This window comes from Larus michahellis, chromosome 5, assembly GCF_964199755.1.
Source record: "Larus michahellis chromosome 5, bLarMic1.1, whole genome shotgun sequence".
NCBI lineage: Eukaryota > Metazoa > Chordata > Aves > Charadriiformes > Laridae > Larus > Larus michahellis.
Window position 1 is genome coordinate 36,726,699 of NC_133900.1, and position 20,205 is coordinate 36,746,903.

General features: G+C 43.7%; 1 protein-coding gene across 9 annotated transcripts in view; it reads right to left on the minus strand.

The window, feature by feature from the left end:
• Positions 1-20,205, minus strand: part of CCSER1 (coiled-coil serine rich protein 1) — a 724,562-nt gene that overhangs the window by 698,985 nt on the left and 5,372 nt on the right. For 3 of the 9 annotated variants that reach the window (XM_074589583.1, XM_074589580.1, XM_074589582.1), the window contains exon 2: positions 1,369-1,521. The gene's annotated coding sequence lies outside the window, so the exon portion shown is untranslated. Of the gene's footprint in view, positions 1-515; positions 708-819; positions 1,029-1,368; positions 1,568-20,205 lie in introns of those variants that run through there. The other 6 variants (XM_074589579.1, XM_074589576.1, XM_074589574.1 and 3 more) reach the window with 6 other exon arrangements.

Sequence of the window (20,205 nt, forward strand, 5' to 3'; positions counted from 1 at the left end):
AGCGTGCCTTGCGTTTTTAAACAACACAGGCAGCATCCTCCAGCTCCCGCCTCCAAATCCAAGCCCACGGCAAAGGCCACACACCACCACCAGTGCCCCGGCCCTACCCATTCCCGCGGCTGAAACCCCCTCTCTCTCCCTGTCACCCCCACAGGTAACAGCAGATCGCTTGAAAAACACAGGGGCAGGGGAAGAAAATAAAGAAGAAATGCCAAAAACAGACAAAAAAAAGGATCTGATCTTCCTCCCATTCACCTGCAGCAGCAAGGCCGGAGCTGACCCCCGGAGCGGGGCGCAGCCGCCGCGGCACCGGCTCCCCACGCCGTGCCCCACCGCAGGCCGGGCCCCGCACCGCCCCGGGCCTCCCCCTCCAGCCCCGCGGCCCCAGCCCCGGCCTGGCCACCGGGTGACACCTGCGGGCACCGAGCCCCTGCCCGCCCCACCACAAAGCCGGTGTCGTCGTCCCCCGCCCCGCCACCCGCTCCCCGGCCGCCCTCGCTAATCTCCGCCGTTACCGGGGATCAGCGCGGAGCTGCGGCACCGGCAGCCCCGATCCTCCGCCGCTGCCACCGCCGCGCCGCGGGTCGGCGCAGGGCGGCCGGGAGCCGCCGCCCCGCCGGCGGGGAAGGCGAGGCCAGGCAAGGCGGAGGGGCCGCCCGCATCACCTCAGCACCTGGGTGGCGGGAAGCGAGGCGGCCCCCACCGCCCCCGCCCCCCGCCCCCCACCCCCACGGCACCCGCACGCCGGCGGCGCCCCGCGGCCTGTGCCGGCTGCTCTCCCCCGCAGTACCCCGGTACCGCCCGGGGGAGACGCGTTACCTGCCCGGGCTCCTCCAGCGCCCGGGGCGCTCGCCGTCCGCCGGCGGGGGCTAGCGACCCTCCCGGCCCCGCGCTGCGTGGGTGGGTGGTTTCCCGCGTCCCCCTCTCCGCCCCGTTGCGGGGTGAATAATCCGTCCGGAGCGGCGGCACCCCGGTGGGTCAGTCCGTCATGTTGCGGCCGGGTGCGTGTGTGTGTGTGCGCGGCGGGCGGATTGGCGGCGTGTGGGGAGGGCGGGAGGCGGGGGCGGGCCGGGGCGGCGCTTCCGCGCCTGTGCCGGTGCGGTGCGGGGCGGCCCCGCCGCCTCTGTGGTGGTGAGCGTGTCCCTGCGCGCGGCGTGGGCCGCCTGTGTGCACGCGTGTCCCTGTCCCCCCGCCGCCTTGCCACCTGCCGGCGCTGCCCCCAGCGAGGCGGGGGACGGGAGGCCACGGCCCGCCGGGCTCAGCGCCAGGGCGGGGGCGGCGAAGCGAACACGGGTGGGTGGGTGGGTGGGGGAAAGTCCGAGTGTCCCCGTGAGGGATTGAGTGCCGCTCCGGTGCGTTTGCACTCACCATCTGCTGGAGGATTTGTATTTAATTCCTTTTTTCTCCCCTTTCCCGTAGGGCGGCGGAGCCGTCTGATTTCACTTCCTCATCCTCTCCTCAGATGCGTGTTTTGTCATTATTTTCCAGTGGCTCCATCGGCATCCCGGCGCGTTGCCCGTCCTGGGAAGGGAGGGAGGAAGCGGCGTTTAGCAGCAGCCTCCGCACCAAAGGCGGTCCTCGTCTGCGCCTTTCTAACAGCAGGAATGATTCCCCTGGAATATTGGGTCAGGGCAGAGGTCAATTACGTGGTACTTAAATGTAATAAATTAAGTTCCCTATTCAACTGAGAAAGGGAAAAGTAAAACAGAGGAATAACCACATTCTCTGCAACTAATACTTAAGGAACATGACTGAGTTATCATTCTATGTTTTTTTCTTGACAATTTATATGGGATCCTTCCTGCAACACATACCAAAGTGAACTATCTTGCCTCTGTAAGGACATCACTTGAGGAAAATGAGTGAAGATTCACGAGTGACAGACTGTAGAGACATGCCTTGTCCCCTCATATGACAAAAAAATAACATGCATAACTCCATGCACTGAAGAAATACATAGACTTTGCAGGCTTAAGTCTCTGTAGGAACAAAGTGTGTTCTTCATTCTGTACCATCATTGCTCATCCCGAAAATGAGGGGGCCAAAGAAATTTTAACTATTAGGCTTATACAGAGTAACAGAGAATGGGGTCAGTGAGAGTTTTGAAAAATTTGACTAAAACGCATTTCCACAAAATACAGCTACAACATCACAGCAACAGTGAGGTTCTGCAGAATTTCTGCATAAGAATTGTGGGAGAGTGCAGAAGCAGTTGTGTGTGTCAGGTTCGGTATGAAAGTGCCAGGAAACTGAATGCTTGTAAATACGTCTTTGCGGATGCTAAACTTCCAAACAAGTGAGTTCACCGTATCTAATTATGTTTATATATAACTCTGTCAATCTGTTCAACATGTTCACAAGACTGTTCTATGAAATGTAATAAACCAAACCTAAAGATGTTTCTGTTTCTTCTTGGGCCAGATAATAAATGTAAACCAGATAAATATTCTACAGCCACAGAGGAAAGTTTGATGTATACAGCACATGACAGTACCACAATGATGCTACAGATTTTTAGTAACCCATCATCAAAAAGTAAAAGTAAAAAGGTAAAAGATGTCACGTGAGAGCACCTGAAGAGTACATGTTTGTTACCGTAAGTACCTACCTTCACAATTCAGGAATTTCAAACAAGAGTATGTCATAACCAGATCATTTTACTGAGCGCTCGTTCACAACCCAGCAAAGTGTTAAAAGCATGTACTCAACTCTGTGCGCATGAGTTGGCTCAATGATGAGTAGGGTATTTGCCATAACTAAAATTATGGGTCTGCTTAGCCACTTTATTAAGCCCAGACAGCCTTGATGTTTGAGGCAGAGGAATCCATGTTTGGCTGAATCAGGGTTTTCCTAGGAGTCTTGCATGATTTTAGAACTCCAACTCTCACCCACTCCTCCTTTTCCCTTGTATTCAGCAGAAGATTCCCAGAGCCTCCTAATGGTTAACTCCAACTCTCTGGTACATTTCTATAAGCTCTCCTGCCTGCCATTGCCCCGAACGGTGAGCCCCTGCGATTAAGCAGCGCTTCCAGACATGCTCACAAGTGATGCTTCCAGTGAAGCCCGCCAGACTTTGACCAGCCCAGTGACACAGGCAGATGAACAGTGAGCAGCTGCAGGTTGTACAGAATAATGGCAGCTTTTCCAACACTAAATCACGTTTTAATGAATTGGGGGGGGGGGAAGCCCCAAACATTGCAATAAGCTTAAGCATCAAGCAATACCTGTTTTGAAGTAAGTTTGCTAACGGACACCCCAGTAGATAGCTATGGGAGGAGGAACGCTTCTGGCCATCACACCCTGGACCTGTCCAAGCACATGTAACCTGATTCTCTTCTCATACCATTTTCCAACTGGCACGGCCCTGTGACTTCAGCAGAAAGGCTCTCTCTGTGATGAGGTATTTCACAGAAACCTTCATTAGGTCTTGCTAGCACAACTAATCCTTAAGAAGAAATTCCAGATTCAGAGGTGTGTGGGTTCACTAGGAGCAAGATATTCGCGTTGACTGAGAAATAAACATCCTGAAAGTCACTACAGCTGGCACATCTGATTCCCTTGCATTGTGTGTCTGCTTTTTCCATTCCCGTTCATTCCTTTTTACCTGCCCAATGTTTTCACATGATCCCCTGTGCTCAATGCTGCCTCCTTCCTAATAAATAGGAGGGATGTGTTTGGTTTTCCCACACACACACATTTTATCACTCTTTTCCTGCCCCCCACATGTCAGTGTGGATACATCCGAGGGTAGGCACAAGGGGAGCTGAGGCACATGAGATCAAATTGGTTTCAACAGCCACATCCATCAGGATTGAACGTGTATCCCTGCGTAACCTTCTTCAAGGCCTCAGCCCTTCACCCATCAGGCATCTCTGTATTCCTGAGACATCTTCAGCTCAGAGAAAGTATTAGTCCGCCTTATTCAACAGACCAGACACTTGGTGGTTGTCTGCACGAGTGACGCTGACTTCATGGAGTTTGGGGCTGGCCATAGCTATAAACTGTCCTTTTGGGGTAAAACAGATCCATCTCTGTTTTGCAGGAGCATTTTATGAGTCTCAAAGGAACAGGTTCTGGGAGGACAGCTAAGTATGCCAAGGAGTGACTCATGACCACAGGCTGGGAGAGTGACCTAACCTTGGCACTGGGGTAGTCCGGGGCATCTTGGGAGGTCCAGGGGATGTACGGCTGCATGGAATTCACTAAAGGTTTTTCTCTAACACTACTAAATAGTAGCGCCAGGTTGGCATTGGAGCTGTTGCTACTCCCCAGTGACCATGAAGCACTCAGGTCAGGTCCTGTTTTGCCTCACCATCACAAGAGAGGGCCAAGGAGGCCTCCTGTACCAAATTGCTTCCACTCTCCTTTCAAGAAACATCTGCTCAGTGGAGCATTGTCACACTAATCAATATGTATTGGTTTTGTATTGCATACAATCATATCCACTTACACCTTTGGAGCAAGGATTAATCAAGTGACCTTCTACTTTCTGTATAGTGCCATGTATGTACAATGTACTGAATAAATACTGTGACTGAAAACCAGTCAGTTTGTTAAAAGCAGTGAGTTTTATCATGCTAACAACAAAATCTCAAAGGAGATTGAAGTCCACTTTAGTTAATCATAAAAGAATAGTAATCTGAAGCAGTTTTTAAATTAATGTTCATGGGTTTCATCGCCTGCTTTTAAACGGGCTGTAAATTGATTTATAGTCTCTGTCACTGGGCTCCCTCAGTGCCAATGGCACAAATGACACCACTTTTTAAGAAGATAACCACCTTCACTACTGAGGCCAGAGAGAACAATTACAATTACAAATGGAGAATTTCTATTAAATCAAAAAGAGAAGTGCTCCTCACACTCTCAAAGGTTAGTTTGTTAAATTGAACACAGAAAGGTTGTTTGACTATCTCTGTAGTGAGATAACTGAGAGGATTTTACCCTTGATGAAAAATCTCCAGTTTGGCATCAGAAAAGGATCAATCCCCCTGCCCTCGCTTTACTCCCTGTTTAGTCTGTTAAAACAGCTCAGTTTTGGCTTTGTGATTTCTTTACAAACAAATTCAAACAGTTAACACAGGTATTGTCATTGTCCATTGCTGAAAATTGCGATGCTAATGAATGTATATCAACTGCACCACAGAAGGGCAGCAAAATGATTTCTCTAACAAACCAGTTTTGTGAATACATTTCTTTTAGGTAGTCCTATTTTAAGCACTGCCGATATGCAAGCTTTGTGCTTTACTGTTATGGGTATAATCAAAACAGTTAAAACCTTATCAGGTCTAATATTCATACAAGTTACCTTAGTGGTATAAGTTTGTTTACACTTCCATATAGAAATACCCCGTAACTGGAGAATGCAGTTTCACATAAGCATAAATCTATTTATTTTGATGTTTCACTGTCAAACCTGTAGTGGTGAAAAATTTAACAGTCCTAACTCAGAAGGATATTTTCCCAGTAAAATCTGTGCACATTGGCTGAGAGTCCGATCCTGCAGTATGTGTGCAAACGCCTGGTTCTCCCTTGTAATCACAGAAGCTCCACATGGGTATGTAAATCTGAAGGACTCCAAAGGGCTTGGCCACTATATTTTTTACAAACAGCAGCTAATAAAAGCATCCAGAGGCTGCCTCGTGTGTTTGCGTGCCTTTTTATTTGCACAACATAAGTCTGCATAAAGTCAGCGTTACTTTTCATTCCAAGCTCCTTCACTTGGAGGATTCCCCATGGCAAAATATTTTGGTTCTCCAGGCTACAAGCGTTTATTTGTTTGTAATTTGTCTGGCCAGCGTTGTAATCTTTGTACTTAAATTGCAAAAATACTTTGATTGTCTGGGGATTTTTTTAAAGGTTATTTTTATAACATTTACATGTTTGGCAAAATGGAAGTTGACAAGCATTCTTTTCAGCCTTGTTATTTATCCATTGTACAAAATGGGAATAGGAAGGAAGCCTGCCGAAAGGGAAAACTGTATTTCTATTTGAAACAGATTGAGTGTTAGCGTTCAAAACATAGTCTGAAGGTGGTATTCTGTACCAGAAAATAGAGGCTTATAAAAGAATAATGTATGCCTCATTTTATCATATCAGTGACTCTAATGCATCATCACAGCAGGAGCTTTCCACAATACCACTGAACCTGGGGGGCTGAGCAAGTTCTGCATTTAAGTCTCATTAATTAGGTTTGCCTTAGGCCTAAATAGCGCCTAAAGTTGTTCGGTTAGTATGGAATTATGAAAGTTTTCCTCGTACATTTAGTGAGCAGTAACTTCTCTGCTTTGCAGACAAAGACCACACACAAGACAAAAAAAAAAAAAGAGGTAGGCATCATCTGAGATGCAGAGGAATGTAGGATGTCCAAGTGTATACATCAAGAGATGTATACACCTACAAGACCAGTTAATGAAAAGGCTTCCACCACAGATAAACTAAGGACCCTGCAGTCCGTCCTTACAGCTGTTACAGGCACTCCATATCACAGGTTTTGCTCGGTACTATTCACCCAGTGAGAACAATGCCAGCTTTCCAGCACTCCCTTCCCGAATTCTCCCTTTTGCTTCTGCTGTAGATCTAACTCCCTTCCTGAAATGCCCATTTTTCAGGCACCCATCCATCAATACTGACTTTACAGAAGAGAAAATATCAGTTTCTCAACTTCTTTAGCTTGGTAAATCAAAAAAACATATCCGCAAGTAAGAACATCTAGTTAAACTTTAAGCATTGGTCAAAGAATAAGAATTAATATCAAAACCAGAAGAATATGTCATGTATTTTATATTATTCAACAGTTTTTTTATAATCTGTAATTAGCATCTTGGCAACACCCAGAAAAAATCTCATTCAGTTACTGATATTCTTCCACACAGACTTTCAGTTTGATCTTGAGTAGGAGGAATCTAGCTGGGAAAACATCCTGGGAAAAATTACGCAAAAACTTGTGAGCCCCCTCAATACATTATCTCTGTATATCCACTGTGTAGAGGTCACGTAGGCAAGAATTTGGAAAGCTATACGTGGATGATCACCAGTGCTTTTTCAGGAAGACAAAGGATTAGGTCTTCGTATAAAACATCAGCTCCGTATTTCCAAAAACACATTAGTTTTTAGCTCTTCAGCAGTCACACAAACCAACCTGTGGCAGACCTTGAATGCCTATACAACAGTAAAGATGTACCCAAGTAAAAACTAAAGCATTTAGACTTAACTACCAATTTGATGTTTTTAATCCTGGAGGCAGATTGTTTATGGGCTACTGCAATATGGTGTGTCTGAATACTCAGCGAGCACATTCCTGTGCCCTGTCTGAGGATGCAGCTGGAGGGTGGATGTATGGGAATAAACGAGCCGAGAGTCTCGCGTTGGCAGCCCCCTGCTGAGCCAGGGTTAGAAGAAAGCTTTCTCGGTCTGACCCTGTCGTCTTCTCCACACCACCACCCTTACTTCATGTTTGCTACCACACACAGTGCAGTCTCAGGCAGATGTGTGTAAGTGTGAGATAGCGGTTTTAGAGAGTAGTACTTACACGGAAATCTGCAAATTCTGTACCAAAAGTCTGCCTTGCATCTCACTGTAGATTGCTATTGCAGCAGCTTGGCTTCCTCGGCCGTTGCACTGGGGTGTGCAATCACGAGGCTCCAGGAGAGACGCCACAGGCTCTCACAATGCGCAATCAAACTGAGACACAGAGATACACTAAGATGCATCCATTTTCACATTCATGTCTATCATGCCTAGGTTCATACTTAGTATTTATGGAAGGGAGGGCATTTTCTTTATTCAAACATCTCATTTTGAAGTCAGATTCCAAAAATATTCTAGTCTCTACTAGAGATGGACAGTCACTGAAACCCGAAGTTGTGATGCTGATTTAAGTGCAAGGTCTGCTGCTAGTGGCTGGAAATCTAGCCTGCTTAATGAATTTATTGGGCTTTGGCTCACATGCTAAGGGATATTTATTACTCCATTACATACTCTATTATTACACAGTATTATTGTTATGAACATCACAAGGACCCATGATGTATGGCACTATCACAGTCAGAATGAGGAAAAAAAAAAATCAGCACACTTCCCCAAATATAGAAATGCTCAGTGTTGCCTCATGTGCTGAATATTTGAACAGGCTCATATTTTGGCTCAGGTCCCCGAAGCACATATTCCTTCCTAGGGAACGTGCATCTGGAAGAGCGGATCTATGGTAATGGGACAAGTCTGGTGATCAGAGAGGCAGCAGCTCCCTGCCACTGCCAACCGCTCTTCTCCCATGGAAGTTTCTTTCCCATTCATTGATCAGTTTAAACGACCTGAAGGATGACACCAGAAAGGTCTGCTAACTTAATCCTGGGTAATTTAATTATTTATGCTATTTATAGTCACATAAGTGTGATAACTGGCATTAAACAGCCAAATTTTCAGTAGTGTGTATTTCAAAAACATTAGCAAACACAGCAGCATAGAGGATGTGTGTAGAAAGGTACCAGCAATTTGTGGAGCTCAGCAGTGCCCAAACATCACCAAATACATACACTTCACAACTGAATCCATGAGAAAAAGTGCTCAAAACACAGAACTTACTTTACTAATACATAATGATAATAATTCGCCTGTCACAAAAAGTTTCCTGACTTTTATATCCCTATTTACTCTTCTCCCAAGTATAATTTTATATTTATCATGACTATCTTTAAATCACATGCAGGCAGTAAATATGCTCCTTTTGAGAGACATGTACAGAGTCGTTAAGAAAAAAAAAAAAAAAGAGATTTGTTACCAGCTCTATTTAATGTTGGGAGTTTCTCAGATTAATTTAACTTGTCTGTGACTAGACCATAGACAATTAAATGCCATTGAAACAGATGTTAAATAAAAATGGCAAATGAAAACCTGAGTGTTGTAGCAAGTAAGATGTGCCAGTATATTAAATATGTGTTCATTAATACACACACACAAATGCAGCCTGACTTCCCTCCCAAGGGCAACAGTAAGTTATGCCTCAACAAGCAGCATGGATTTATGTCCCTAAATGCTCCTCTCTTCAATAAACGTTTGTATACCTGCCATGGAACCTGTGGAATCATATATCCTTTCATTAATTCCAAGATACTGAATTAATCTTTGAGGAAAAAAAAGTATGTATTAGATAATTGTGTTCGTTAAATGATGATATTAATAAAACACTAGGGCAAGCCAAAATATATTTTCTGTATTGTAGGTATAAGGCTTTTTTTTTTTTTTTTTGACACAAGCCCATGGTTTCTTTTCTTTGACTGGATCTTATGTCTGAAGCAATTATATATAGGACTCTTTCAGGCAGAAGTTGTCACTTAGTCTGTGTTTTAGTCCAGCAGGATTCTGGTCTTCATTGAAAATTCGGGGCAGTAAATAAGCCCGAGATATTCTGGAGACTATAAAGGACCTAGGAACATAAAACTTATTAAAATACTGGAAATTGGGTACTAACTCCCATGGACTTTTTCAAATATTTCATCCTGGATTGATGTGTTCTTTAAGGCCACACTTTCTTTCAAATCTATATGAAAGATTTCTTTTGTGAAAAGTAGGATCTCTGAAAATACCAACTGATGTGCACAGATTTTATTTAGAAGTTTTGACTTGTGTTATACAAGACCACAAAATTTTAGCCCTTCTAGAAGATATATTGACGCAGTGAAAGAGAAAGCTTGCCATGGATCTTCATGAGCAAATAAGCATATGTTTTGCTAACACTTAAATGAAGAAAACAAACTTGTATCTGCTGAACTCGATGGCAAAGGTCCCAGTAATTTTAATGGGAACAGCACTGGAGTCGTATCTATAACCACAGTACTAAACACATCCCCTGTGTAAGGATGGCGCTTATATTTAGAGTCCCAAAAGTTTCTCCCTGCCTTTTTGCCAAAAGGGGAATTTAGGCATTAACTATTAGGAGCAGAACAGGGTTTGGGACTGTGTATTTTAAAGCATCTATAGGATTACTAGCCAGAACATAAAATCTGGGTGGGAGGACAATTACACTCCAATAGCTTTAAAAAGAGAAAGGTAACCACACATATTTGGGGCCTGATCTAAACACCGGTAAAAACACGTTGAGGAAAAAAAAGCAGTTGTCTGCAGAAAGCACCTAGAGTTACTGAACGGCCATTCCTTAACAATTGCTCCTGCAGTACTAGAGGTGGCAATAAAGATGAAATATTAAAGTTTTTTCTCCTACAATAACAGCTTTTTAGTACAAAAGAGATAGTAAGATATAAAAACATTTTTTAAAGCGATACGTATTCTAAATCTACATAATTCTACAAGTATCTAGCACACATCCCTATGAGTAGAGGCAGAATTTTATCCTGTTCTAACTTTCACCACCGAGCTTTTCCAGAGCCACCCTCTCAGAAGCACTAAACAGAACAAATGATTTACTATTTGCAAGAGGAGAAACGTGTCTTTAAAAATTAAACTTGCCTTCAGAATACATGCAGGAATTTCTGAATTATCATTGATAGTATATGCTGAGTTCAAACAAAACTCGCTGTTCGGCTCAACTATCACCACCGCTCTGCTTTAGCTTTTAAATAGTGTGAAAAAAGAGGGTGGGAGAAGAAAGGCAGCAGAAGTGCTAATGCAATTGTTTGATGTGTGCATGCGAGAGGCAGAGGAGGAGGCAGGCATTCTGCTGCGCAGGCTGCTGGCAATGGGAACCGCTGTGTTTTATATGTCTCCCTTTCCCGCACCCTTTTTAGTGGAAAATAATTACAGCTGTTCATAAAAATCATACTATTGATTTTATTGGTCTAATATCGCTGTTACTTACATCTCTACTGAGGAATCCATTTTTCACTGATCTTTTTTTGTGTCCCTCGCTGAATGGTGTGTATTCCCAGCGAAGAGAGCTGTGAACGCGTCTGCCCCTGCACCATTCAGCATGGCAGTTTGCCAATGGAGAGTGACTGACTTCACTTCAAAATGTTTTCCATTTAATTAGTGTGAAAAAAAACAGCAACCCAATTATCTAAAAGGACCATGTGGGTTCTCTTCACAGCGAGGAAAATAATGCCACCAACCTCCTCTAGTGCAGAAATATCTAGGCTGTTTTATCAGAAGACTGATCAGATATTTAACCGTGTACTCCTAGAATAACAGGTTTGGCTATGAAGCCTTGAGTTTCATGACTGGCCTTCTAGGCGGATGCTGTGTTAGAGTTTGAACTCTTAAAGCCTGGGCTGAATCATTTCCCCTGCAAGGAATCTTCCTCCCAGCCTCCTGCCTGCACATTCCCTGTGCCCGTGCACAGCTTCAGAAACCCTCAGCAAGACATTTAACAGGTAAATCCCGTTAAAGGAATTGGGATTTGAGGGCTAGCAAATAGGTGGGGAAGTCTGAAGCAGGTACATCCTCAACACAGCACTAATAATAGAAATAGTGTCAGGCTTTGCAATATCCTTCTCGGGTCCAACATCCTATATCCACAAAAATCAACTGGAAAATTACTTTTGACTTCAATGTTGGGTCCACTGCAATCTATTTGTTCCTTGGACTTGATCCAGACTCACTTATCTCAATTTCACTTACATTAATGCATACGGAAGTTGGGCTGAGGGCTGAAGCTGGTTTTGCAGAACAGTTCTTTTTATTCTAATAAAATGCCTATAAATACTATTTCTACATGTTGTACATGAACTAGTCCATTGATTTATGATTAAAGTGTAGAATTTGAAATGCACACTGAAATGTTATACTCCTACAAGCTGGAGGGGAAGAAAAAAATAATCCTTTTCCTTTGCAATAGAAAGCCCATTACATCAATAGAATTTTATGTGTGCAGAAGTTCAGAGTTTTACATAAAATTATCTGGATCTTACTTATCATATTGTGGCAATATACTCTGACCCACCACAGGATGAACCTCTAGAAACTCAGATTCTAGTGTTTACTCAGCACTTAAAGGAGAGATGATGCTCAGCACTTGTTGGAAAACTCATTTGTGCCCATTATTACAGTATTTATAGAGGAAGCCTCCTGACACTGATTGTAGAGTTAGATTTTTCTTGAGAAAAAAAGCAGGCAGAAGGCCTCCAGGGACTCACTGTGCTCCTGCCAAGGGCCAGGTTCACACGGGGGAAAAAAAAAAAAAAAAAAAAGAGGGCTCCTTTCAGCTTCATTCAGGGACTGCTGCTATCCCTCAGTATCAGGCTGGCTGCTACCGTAGCCTACTTGTAAATACAGTTTCGACATTAGTATGCAGTTAACTGCATATATAGGGATGCTGACCAAAGAACTAGAAAGCTGTTTGAAGGCACAGCAAGTGCCAAGACATCTACTAGTGCAGTCAGGGGGTTGAGCCAGGGGGTCAGAGCATCACATTCAGACCCCCACTCAACCCAGCTCTCTGACATTCAGGTAAGCATAGCAATTTGGAAGCTATTTTTTATTCTCCCTGGTCTACACTGCATAAATTACTCCACATTTATTAGCCCAGTCTTTCTTGTCTACAGGCAAGTGCAGTAACCTATGGAGCCAGCATCCAGTTGTCTCTTTCTCAAGGTACATTCAGGTAAACATCTCCAAAAGAAGAAACTGAGGGAGACCTCAGCCCTCTGGAGTACCTACTAGCCTGTTTGTCAGGACAGTCCCTCTGAGGAGTAAGTCATAGGGATTCATGCTTTTGTGAAACAGGCAGGACAGGAATGCAAACTTGGGCCTCTCACACGTGGCTGCTTTGATCACAAGCCATTGGAAACCAGGCAATGTTGTGCTATATCCCTCCACCCAGTCCCCACTGGGCAGGGATGGATTAGGTCAGAAGGCATCTCAGGAGGCCATCTGGTTCAAACCCTGCTCAAGGCAGGGCCAACTCCAAAGGCGTACCCAACTAACATCACATTTGGGAATAAATTCCCGGAAAAGGGTCACGCTTTGGATTCCAAATTAAGGGGTGGGTGGCATGTAAGTAAACTCCAGTTCTTTTTTCTAATGTTCCAAGTAGTATGGGCTTTTCTGGTTTCAGAATATCTCTTCCTCACTTTTTTTTTTTAAAAACATTTTTCCAAACGAGCCTGGATGCCCAATTTAGGCCTGAATGCTAAATGCACACTGCGTGTTGAAACACAAGCGGAAACCCTGAGAAGGTGGCCCTGACCTGCTGAGCACCCTGCCTCCTCTGCAAGTGCTGCAGGACTCTGAAGCAGCTTTACCATGGCAGGCATTCACCTGCAGACCCTCCAAGATGTCAAGTCAGCCCCTGGAAAAGGGGATTGCCAGATAAAGTCATCAGGCAAAGGAGAGACCACAATCAGTGGCTCTGTCATCAGAGCTTTAATGTTGCTTTTACCTCTGGTATATTACTGCAAATAGTAGAGACACCCTCCTCACAGTTTTTCACAAGGGATTTTATGAAGCACACTGCTTGGTGATTACCAGTGTCAGCTATTAAAAAAATAATATATAAATCTTACAAATCTAAACAGATCTTTACAATGGAAAGTATAGACTGAAACCTCAGATAGGAGCTACTCTTTTGGAAACAGACTCAAACAAAATCCCATTAGCATGTGAATTATTATTTGAATAAAGAAAATGCAGGACAGAATACGAGATGATGATTACGGTAGAAAAGCTATAGGTACAGTAGAAGACAGTGTGATTCAATACCAGTCACCCTAACACGTCACAGCACTTGTGATGTGGTATAGAGCTGTGAGGGAAAGAACGGGACTGACCAGCTTCTTCACAAGCTGACAAAAAAACGTAAGAAAAAAAATGAACAAAAAACCCCCATTTGAACGTTAGCACGGTAACTATGCAGTTAATTACAATGGGTTAGGAGCAAAGGATAGGAAGTTTCTAACTTTCTCGTAACTTTTTTTTCAGTCATGGAGCACAAGCAATGCTGAAATGGCCAGTGACCAAGTGGGGGTGATTTACCGGTTGGTTATAGCTACAGCTAGACATAGCTTAACTCCAAGCTGAATAACCTGAGATGAGTCAGTTGATCATCTTGTTTCACAACTATGCCTGAAAATCTGAGATGGTTTGATCGGTAACGCAACTATTAAAAATAATGAATATTCAAGAGAATTCAATGTGTCTGATTATTACAGAGTGATTAATAGGGAAAGTCAGTCTGGTGGCTAAGAGACTGTTTTCCCAAAGGGGATGAGGAGGGGTGCGTTGAAGTTTTGGTGTGGTTACAGTGAATGTGATGGTCAGAGAGCTCATCCATGCTCTGACGACACAGCCACAGGAATCTGTCTTGTGCCAAAAATAAATATGCTTTGATCTCTTTAGTGAAGAGACCATGTGAACCACGGCAGAACCAGATATTCGAGTTCAGCCGCCTCCAGGGAAACAAAACACCACCTCTTTGACCCAAGCGCCTCCTCTCCCTCTGGGAGAGGCCAGGCTGGGTGCAAAGGCTGAGAGGAGAGGAGGGTCCTGGTCAGACCATGGGGCTGGAGAGCTGCTTTGCCCTGGCTGTGCTCTGGGTGCTTGCCACCTCCTCCAAGCATCCCCCTTGGGATGCACAGTTCCTATCTGTCCTGCTTCCTCTTTCACCCTGGGGTGCAGGTTGAAGCCAGCACCTGGGGCAAACCCTCAAAACAAAGATCCACAAAATTTCATGCTGGCCCTTTGCAGCCTTTTCATGCCTGAATAAATGGCAAATTCTTACATCCATGAATAACAGCTGTTAAGCAATGCTCTTAAAATAGTCAACCAGCAAGTAACTAGCACACAAATAATTTTATATTGTCAGGGATAAGAGATGCACCTACAGGACAAAGCACAGCATTTCCATTCACATGCTGACAGCAGTGCGTTGGCAAACCTTTTACAGTGTTTTTCCATTGCTCCCCAGCCCCTCTACGGCTGGGGAATAAAGCCAGCAAGGCCCTTTGTGTGCTGGAGCCGGACCCCTGAGGAAGACCCCTGCCCTACACAACGGTCTCTCCTGTGAGCCTTCCAGCCACAGCGCAATGGGGAAGCGACGCCCATTGGGGGCGATCAGAGGAGCGAGGAGCAGACAAGGAGTCCCTTCAGGAAATTCTGAAAACGGGCCAGAGGAAAAGCTCTCACTCTGGTAGTTTTTTTGTTACCAAACCCTAATGAGGGGGCTTTAAGAAACAATTCAAGCTTACCTTTTAAATGAGGTAAAACTTGTACGTGACCTTTCCCTAGCATGTCCTCAGTTCTTCTTAAATGATATACGACGCATACACCTGAATCCCATTTATGAAAGGATATAATCCTTTCTGAACAACATGTCTTTTTTAGGAGAAAGAAAATATTTCTAACAAGTACTATGTCAGTTCATTGACCTAATGCAAACCCATGTTTGTAAGTAACAGCTAGTAATAACATTGCACATCTGAGATGTTTCCTTCTGTCTGCTAACCATAATATAGAGAAAGGTGAAATTATGCTCTATGATACAAACCAGAAATACCCTAGGACAAAAAAGCCTATGTATTTAATTATTCTTTGCCACTGTGCATTCAATCAAATCTTCTATCATAGTTGACAAGGCTAACTTTACACCTTCCTGTTGTTTTGTCACATAAAAACAGGGTATCATGCCACTGGGGAAAATAATTGTCAACAATAAAGAGGTGGTTTCTTTGACATTTGCTAAGATATTGCTGAAAAATCTCTTTAGCATGGATCACTTCACCTCACTGAGTAGGAGAGCTGACTGGAAACTAAGCTCTAAAGCCTGATGCCTACCATTGTGCCTAACATGAAAATGCAATATCTACATTCCCCGTAGCTTAGAGAAAGGCATACCCCCTGCCAGGCAAAATACACATGCACATACTCTGCGGTCTCCACCTCAAGTTCATGCTGCAACATAAAAAATGGCTGTTCACAGATATTTAAATTCTATTCATGGGGCGGGGGGGGAAGGGGAAAGGAAAAAATAGTGCTAAGATCAAGATGAACACGTCTGCAACTCCAGCATAATTTTTAGACTGGTTCAGAAAGCTAATCTTGAAAGTCCAGTTATAGTGAAACCCCAGTGGTAATTCCATATCCATAAACATATGGAGTAGTTTTGGTTAAAATACTGTGCGGCACATAGCTGATGTCTCAAGGTTAAATAAACCTTTGCAGCAGAGGGAGAAGGATTTCCTGACCTGACTCATTTTCCAGCATTGCACATAAGGCATTCCCAAAAGACACAGTTTTGTAGAGATCTTTAATTTTCTTAATTTCATGAGAAAACCATTACACATTAGACTATGAAGCACTTGGTTAGGTAGTTTGTCAATGGTTATCTGATAACGTATGACAATTTACAGTGATTGTCTACAGAGCTAAACACTTGCAGTGTCATCAAAATTAGTTGCTAGGGGTTTATTTGACATGCAAATTAAGAAGCATGAAGAAATTAAGACGAAAGATACTGCAATTTTTTTTTTCCCCCCAAAGAATACTCAGGCAGATGCAGGAAGTGTCTCGAAATGGTGTTTCATTTTTTCCTTTTTTAAAATCAACAGCATGACTACATTATACATGGGCTTCCTCATTCTACACAACAACTTAAATAACTGAGATATTATATCTTAGTGCCTCCAATACAGTACCAGCTGGGCTGGGTCAGCTGGTGCTCAGAAAGAGCAAGAGAGACGATACGCCTTCCTTCAGTTTTCCCTGGCATTTGAGATTCTCCAAGCCAAATCAACCCTTGGTTTCTGCTGCAGGTCATGGAAGGCAATGAGGGTTTTGGAGTCTGCATGATTTCCACCCATAACAAGCCCCCTTCAGCCCAACCCGCTGAGGCACCCTTGTGCCTGCCTGGAAAGAGCAGGAATAACAGCAGGAAAAACATAGCACTCATATCCCCTCCCATTCCTGGACAAAGCATGAGCTGCTTTGTATTCTGACTTACAAATACTGAAGCTGCACATTTAACCTTGCCTTTTGTTTTCCATCTTCTTTTTCAATTTGCTGCTTCTTCAGTGTTGCCCCCCCCCCCCGCGCTTGAAACAATTACCTCATTAACAAAGGTCAAGTACCAACTGTATTTCCTTTGGCACTTAAAGTCCCACCTTTTCCAGCAAACTTTATAGCTCAGCAAACCTTAAATAATCTTAAATAGCTGCTGCTGATTCTTTGTACTGCTTTGACCACATTAAAACAAACCTTGCAGATGCTGGCTCACAGAAGAGCAGCATTTACTATAATACGAACAGGGTTGGACTGTGTGCCAGGTGTTTCCTTTTAAGCTTGTATGTTAAACAGTCAAGTGTTGCATACATCACTGCAAATTAATAGAAAAAATGGGTTTCCATTATTCCTTTCAAGTCACTTCCTTTGCTAAAAGCTCAAGTCTTAATTTACTTTTTTTCCCCAGATTATTGCCTGTCTATATGTATTTATTGTAAGTGTCTGTGGTTATGCAGAAAGCTAAGGCAAGGTTAGTAATAATTAAAACTAATTGGGGAACTTAATTACAAAGGAATAGAATAAACATCGATAGTAATATGTGCATTAAAATACACTGTCAATAGCTGTGTGCATTTAAGCACTCATAAACAGCATCAGGTATTTCTTGTAGCTTTATATGGATTTACCACCTAAGCAATTCACAGTATGTGTGAATTCATGGTAAACTATTTTAAGAGTCCAGTGATTAATGCCACTAGATACTTGCACAGCACAAATGACAACACAGCCAGTGTCCATGTAAGCACTGAGGGGGGGTGGGGGGTGGTGGTGGTAGTGGGAGCGACACATAAGCATCAGTACTGTTTTAGAGCCATATCAGATTAATTCAGAAGGGAGACAAATTGCTATGCCTTATTTATGTTTTAGACATAGAACTCACAAAACAAATAAATGCTTATCCTTGGAATTCATTCTACTCAATACTCTGCTTTTCATAAAGCTCACGGCTTGCTTTCATTCACGAACTATACCATTGTAAATCAGATGACACTTGACAGGGCGTTTTTGTGTTTCATCTTTTTAGTGAAGCAGAGCATCAATTGCCAAGGATTGCCAAGTCAATACAGGAATGTACATAAATGAGAGCAAGTGTATCCACAGAAAGTGTGGTCAAGCACTCCTGTTGTTATTTCAAGTCCATGAGGGGACAGACCTGCATTTCACTTAACCCATTTACACTCTATTTGATACTTACAAAATTGAGCTGATGGGTGCAGATGGCTGCAGGGCGATTTGTGGTTATGAGCAGAAACAGGGGTCAGGAGCTCCAGGCTCTGCGTGAGGATCTTCCACCAGGACTGGCAGCAACCTTCGCACACTCAGAGTATTCCTACCTCTCCTTAAAATTGGGCAAAGATACTGCCTCATCCTGGCAAAGCTTTTTGTGTTTGCAGTTAAAAAAGAGACAATATATGTTTAAAATGGTACTGTAAGTGGTGATCTTGCATTGATTGGATTAAAGCAGCACTAAAAAGTAAAATTCCTATGATTTTACTCTTCTTGACTTGCTACGTGGGTAGAAAATGGCATAAAAGCCAGCCAACCAAGGATCAGATCATCATGTTACCAGCTCCGGTAGTCCCACACGCTAATGGATTGGAAATATCCCACTGTACAGACTGAACAAGTTGAAGTAATGGTACAAAAAGCTTTGAAAGTTTTACCAGGAGTTGTATAATAAGAAATCGAGTCTAGATTTTTTTCCCTCCCTATTGATTTTTTCCTATTGCCAACTACCAAGCAGTTTCATCAGTAGCTATGAAAAGCAGCCATCAGGATACACAGAGGGTCTCAAAATCCCTGTACCTCTTAACAAGCCCGTAATAGATAAATCCAGATGTGCCCACTCCACTTCTTCTACGAGACCACTGCAAGGCAGTTTGGCAGGGAAAACCAAAGCAAACGACTGCGGTGTCAGATGCAGAGCCCCAGCTGAAGTACTGACCCATAAAAATGAGCTCAGTGCAAGCCATCGTGAGCTGCCCAAGTCTGAACTTACCCAAGAGCAGCCTGGGAGCATCACGGTGAGCCTAGGAGCCCTCACATTTTGAACAAAAGTCTCTTCCTTAGCAAGACTTCCTAGAGCAAGCTGACTCCCAGCATTCTCCACGGTGGGGAAAAAAATTTAAAATTGCATTTTATCATCATATCAGGCTTCCTCAGGGCTCTCCCAGAGACCAAACTTGGAAACTGTACAACAGCGCTGCCTCAAGCATGACCCCAAGCATAGCCAGAGGCCATCCATCAGATCTCCGGCAACAGGAGGCAGCTTCAAACAGCCACAGATGGAGGTTTGCAGACAGACTGTCAGGGCGCCAACAGGCTGCGAGGACGCCCTGCACGTGGGAGGAGGTTGGACATGGAAGATGCAAGTCTACAGCCATTCTTGCTTCTTCCTGTGATTGCCATACCTATGCATTGTTGATGTGTGTTTGCATGAAATATTAGCACGTGTTTGCAGAAATAGTAGCAATAATAAAAGCCCTCAGTATCAGCAATCTAAAGACAGTTACAAGGTAGGGGGAAGGGTCTGCTACCAGTCTTGTCACTTTTCTGCTGAGCTCTATCCTCATCTTCATGAGCAGCACAGGGTTGTAACTACAATCCACATTAGTAGGAATTACTGTACACTGACATATCACAAACAAAACTGATCCCTTTATCTTCTGAGCAGACTCCTGTTTTATTTTCTTCCATGATGAAACACAGATTTTGTGTAGCCTACATTATATAGCTAATTTTTAAGCTATTTTTTCTAATACTTTCTTTTCAGAGACTTGGAAATCTTATGCAATGAATAGTTAGCGACTGCAAAGCGCATACATTTCTATTTGCTTTACAGAAATTACGTTTGCTTTAGAGGCCAAAGCAGGGGGAAATTGGTTTTGGGAGGCGCTTTATGTCTGCAGCCGAAATGCATGAGGTGGGGAAGAGCTATGTTTGCAGTAAATGCTTGGGTCCAGTTGCAAGCTGCTTCATAAGCGGGGACCTGCATTACATTCGAGACAATTCCCTGCCACAGGGAATGGTATCAAAAAGGAAAAAGGCTCTATGCCCTTGCTATGGCCCTTCTGACAAAGTACACTTCACTCCTTCCTTAGGCTAGTTCAGCCTATTATATAGGAGTAGGAACATTTGTGTAGCTCTCACTGAATATGCATTTAGATGGCTTGGATTTATTTCACTCTTTCCTGATACATTCAGAAATCACTCTAGCCTACCAGTCAATAGAGGACCACGTCAGCCCTAACCATAGATACTATC